Source organism: Mauremys mutica, chromosome 6 (genome assembly GCF_020497125.1).
Source record: "Mauremys mutica isolate MM-2020 ecotype Southern chromosome 6, ASM2049712v1, whole genome shotgun sequence".
Taxonomy (NCBI): domain Eukaryota; kingdom Metazoa; phylum Chordata; order Testudines; family Geoemydidae; genus Mauremys; species Mauremys mutica.
Genome location: NC_059077.1, coordinates 133,221,346 through 133,226,325, shown reverse-complemented (window position 1 = coordinate 133,226,325; position 4,980 = coordinate 133,221,346). Strand labels below are relative to the sequence as shown.

Genomic DNA, 4,980 nt, shown 5'->3' with positions numbered 1-4,980 from the left:
CTGTGGGCTTAGCTGGTTAAAGCATCTGTTTAGTAAACAAGAGATCCTGGGTTCAACTCCCAGTGGTACCTTGGGGAGTGGCTTTTGGGGCACCAGGCATTGGCTATTGTCAGAAGACAAGATTCAGAGCTAGATGGACTATTGGTCTGGCCCAGTGTGGCTTTTCTTATGGTTTAAATTACACTCACAGGCACTGATAATAGAGTTACTGAAAGTTTGGGACTTAAGAGCTGATAGGTCAGTGGTCCAGTCCCCTCACAGATGATCCCCTCCCTCTGGGACAGGGGCAGGTCTGAGCTCTCACCCAAATGCTCATTGTGGCTGCCAGAATCTGTGGGCAGCTCATGTAGTTTATGCTGAGGGTTGAGTCCTGCTTTGTGCATCGTGTCTGAGAATGAAAATCCTAAACCGCCCTTTGAAATAACGAATGCAGCAGGACGTGTTATTGTCTCTGCCCCAAAGCAGACAGACCAATGGAGAAATGCCGTTGAGTCCAGGGTAATACTCCACTGCCTTTTTTGCTTGCTAAACTCCTTCTTATCTGCCCGGCCCAGGCTGTCCTCTGCCTCAGCTGCTGCTCCCGGCCGGCTCTAGAGTCAAACATGCAGGGCCCCAGGGGAACAGAGGCTGGGACAGGGCAGCAGCCTGGGCTGGGCTGGGAAGATGTTGGGAGTTCTCGTTCCCTGAGAACTGGTCCGGCTCCCTTCTCAACAGCAAACAAACCAATTCCACGTCCCCTCCCCAGAAAAACCAGCCTGGAGCCAAGGGCAGCAGGGGACGATTCCCTGCAGTTCCCACCAAGGCAGGAGAGAACCCAGGGTGTTTCTAGCAGAGCTTATGGAACTGACGTGGGGAAACCAGCCTTTTATAACAGGCAGTTCCAGTTTAAGCTCAGTGTTTTTAACAATTTCTACAACATTAAATAACCCTTCAATCGTAGTGTCACCATCCATAAAATTGCTTCAGCCTTACAGGTTCCCAAGTGCAAAACTAAACATCTCTTCAAACACAAGGGAGTGGAGATCAGTCAGTGTTCAGAGTCATCCCACATAAAAGAACCATGTTGTGGTACATACTGGCCCTATCATGTGGCCATCGCCTTTCCCTCCTCCTCCAGAGTCAGAATGAGACCACCTCACACTCAGGGGTGCAACACCCCTGCCTTGGTCTCTATGCCATAGCTCCTATCAGCTCAGTGTCCTTCCCACAAGAGTTGGCTGCTGAGAGGGTTGCAATGGATAAATGCAGGCAGAGGAGGATTGTTCCTCATGGGGGTTTTTTGTGTGTGGCTCTGTGATCCTGCTGGAAGAAGCATCATTTGAGTTTGTTTCAGTGGCTTGGGTTGGGCTCAGGTTGTGACCCTGAGCACAAGGGTTCCTGCACTCTGCTCCTAGCCCCTCAGGGAGTGGACAATGGAGCAGTTTCAGAAAGTGGCTAGAAAGTAGCCTAAGAAAGTGTAGCATAAGTGAGAAGAAAATCACCATCATCACCTCCCTGGTGGTCTAGTGGTTAGGATTTGGCATTTTCACTGCCAAGGCCTGGGTTCAATTCCCACTCAGGGAGAAGTGACTTTAAACCAAAGATGCTTCAGTTATTCTTCACTTGCAATGTGTGAACAAATCCATGGTGTTTTCCTGATTCCCCCCATCTTCCCACTGTCGCCATGGCAGGGCTGGTTCCAGCGCAGCAAGCAGGTGCCTGGGGCAGTCAATGGAAAGGGGAGGCTTCAGCAGCAATTCGGCCCTCTTGGAGGGAAGGACTTGCTGCCAAAAGGGGCAGAGGTAGAGCTGCTGCTGATTGCAGCTTTTTTATTTTTTTTTTTCCGCTTGGGGTGGCAAAAACGCTGGATCTGCCCCTGCGCCATGGAAGACAATTTGTTAAATCCCAGATGAGTGGAGTTAAATCAGTTCTCAGCCTGAGTCCTTAGGTCTCAATCCTGAGGATATTGTCCCACCATGGGGCCATTTCCTGCCTCTCTTTCCTAGGGAAGCACAATTTTCCTTGCACAGACACAGGAACAGCAAGATCCTTCTCTGTCCCTTGTGCAAAGCAGGGGGCCAAATTCCATGGACACAATGGACAAGCAGGGGGCCCTGGGCACATCCAGCCCTGGCCGTGAGATGTTCCCTCCCCTCTTTCTTTATGCCCCTGTTGTTATTTCATGGATTGTCTGGATGGGGGAAAAGCTGAGTTCACTGCAGCTGGAGGGGGAAAGAACCCGGAAAGTCTCAGGACCAAACCACTGCTACCAGGATCACTGAGGTGCTGGGGATCTGCATGGGAAAGGGACTGTGTGAATTGTCAAGATGGGGAATGAATAACAATCTACAGCTAGAGCCACCTCATTAACCACTGACACAGGGTAATCTTGCTGCAGATAGAAGGGAAACTGGGAGCGATACTTTGCTGCTCAGCCATGGAAACAGTGACCCAATTGCACGGCAGTGAATGTGCTGGGGAAAGCTGGACTTCACAGGCAGGTGGCAATAGCAGATCCTAGAAACACCTGGAGCTTCCCACCCCGCTGCTGCCACCAGGGTCAGGTGTTGAGCAACTCACAGCGCCCCTCCCCTCCCATTACCTTCCAGCAGGAGGTGGCAGCACCCCCCACCCAATGCAGGGGAGAGGGCTGAGTGTATCTCTGCACCCTGAGTCCAGGGCACCCACTCTCTCTGCCCCACACATCGAATCTGGCCCTGCTGCAAAGTGACCCTAAGAACCAGCAGCCTCCAGGACCGCAGGTTTGGCCCTCAGAGCAGGGAATGTGTCCCTCGTGCTGCTGTTAGGCCATTGGATGCTCTGGAAACAGGAGGGCTCTGAGTGTAACCTGCAGCCCAACTGGGGATGTAGCTCAGTGATAGAGCACATGCTTTGCATATGAGAGGTTCTGGCTTCAATCCCCTGCATCTTGAAGTTCCTTTCTTCACCCTGCTGCTTTGCTCATGCCCAGAGGGGATGTGGCCCTGCAGGAGCTTTAATCCTGCTCAGTAAGAGGTAAGTGCCAATTGCATGGAAGTTCTGGGGGGTTTCTGCTCCTAAGTCTCCTCAGTACATGTAAGATTCCCACCTGCTGTGCTGCTTGGGACAAGGGTAGATGAGAAGGGCGAATCCTCCAGCACTGGAGGGAAGGTCCCATCTGCACAGACTGAGAGGCAAGGAAACAGAGGGGCAGTCAGTGCTCAGAGAGGAGAGAGGTCAGTGATTTACACCCACCAGGGGACAGTCTTTTTGAGTATCACAGGGGTAGCTGTGTTAGTCTGGATCTGTAAAAAGAGACAGAGTCCTATGCCACCTTATAGACTAACAAACGTACAGGAGCATAAGTTTTCGTGGGTGAATCCCCACTTCGTCAGATGAATGGAGTGGGAATTCTGTGCCTGGCTAGCCAACTACAAAAGCAATTTCTCCTCCCTTGGTGTTCACATCTCAGCTGCTAGAAGAGGGTATCATCCTCCCTGATTGCACTAACCTCCTTATCTCTAGACTGTTTCTTGCCTGCATATTTATACCTGCCCCTGGAAATTTCCACTACATTCATCTGACGAAGTGGGGATTCACCCATGAAAGCTTATGCTCCAATATGTCTGTTACTCTGTAAGGTGCCACAGGACTCTTTGTCTTTTTGAGGTGAGTGCTGCTGGCTTGGGATGGTGCTGACGATGGATAGAAAAAAAGCTGGAGTCAATGACTGATGAGCCCACAGAAGGGGAAGGGGAATGGCAGCCCCACAGAAGGTCCTGGGTGCTCAGATGCCCCAGTTATTGCACCCTGGCCTGTCACAGAGAGAGAAAAGACACCGAGGGACCCAGCCCCCTACAGAGATGTCATGGACAGGAACCTGGTTGGGAGTGGGGTGAAGGTTCCCTGTGGGCAAAGGGAGCTGAAATCCCTCAGTGTCCTGGAATTTAAGCAATGGAAGCTTCAAACCCTGCACGGGTGTGCTCTGAGGAGCATCAGCAGAAGGTTGGACTGGACACGGGAGGCAGGTTTGTATAATTTTTGGTGGTGCCCAGAATGGGACTAAGTCCTGCCCCACACCTCACACACACCTGCCTAAGGCTTTGGGGGGGTGGAGTTTGGGGGTGAGAGAGGGAGAGGGGCTGGGCTCTGGGAGAGAGTTTGGGTGCAGGGGCTGGGCTCAGTCAGGGGGTTGGGGTGCAGGAGAGTGTGCAGCTGTGGGAAGAACAACTTGGGATTGCTTGGGGAAGCCACCTTTAAAAACATAAATGTAACATGCTAGTTACATTGTAATAAGACCAAATTAAATGGTTCAGGACAGAGCCATCTACAGTCTATTGTCCTGGTCAATGGGAGCCATCAAGAGTCCAAACCACTATTAATGGCCCACACTTTGCATCATTACAACAGAACCTCAGAGTTATAGTTCATATTTCTAGTTTCAGATACAGGATATGATCGGTTCATACAAATAGGATGAGCACACTCAGTCGATTATAAGCTTTGTAATGATACTGCACAAGAGACCTTTTGCATGAAACATAGTCCAGTCACTTTATATTCACACTCATTAGCATATTTTCATAAAACCCTATGGAGTGCAATGTCACAGCAGGGAAAGGGTTTTACTGCGGCACCTGGGAGCAGTCAAGTTTCATGTTCAGACTGTGGTATGAGTTCCTCCAGGTTTCTCGTAAGCACACAGGGACCTTAGCGGATGCTCTCCATACAGGAATGGCCCCGACGCGATAAAGCGATGGAAATTGCATTTTCCTTTTTCATTTTTGTATTTCCAATGACATTTCTGTTTGTGATTTCGTTTTGCTTTATATAAACTGTGTTTTCTCCTGGATTTGATATTTAACTAAAAAAGGAATAAGGCCTCAGGGCGCCGGATGGAGGAGCAGGCTGGGGCTAAGGACGGCTAAGAGAGCGAGAGTAGCAGGTTTTCTGTATTGTTTCCTGCCCACATTTTCATGATTAGTTTCTCTGCTGCACGAAATTTGTTTCTTTTATACGTGA

General features: G+C 50.3%; 1 non-coding gene across 1 annotated transcript; it reads left to right on the top strand.

Annotated features, from left to right (window-relative positions):
* The first annotated feature begins 1,491 nt into the window (after nucleotides 1-1,491).
* Nucleotides 1,492-1,563, top strand: TRNAE-UUC. Its single transcript has one exon. It is a non-coding gene; the product is annotated as a tRNA-Glu (tRNA).
* Nucleotides 1,564-4,980: the final 3,417 nt, after the last annotated feature.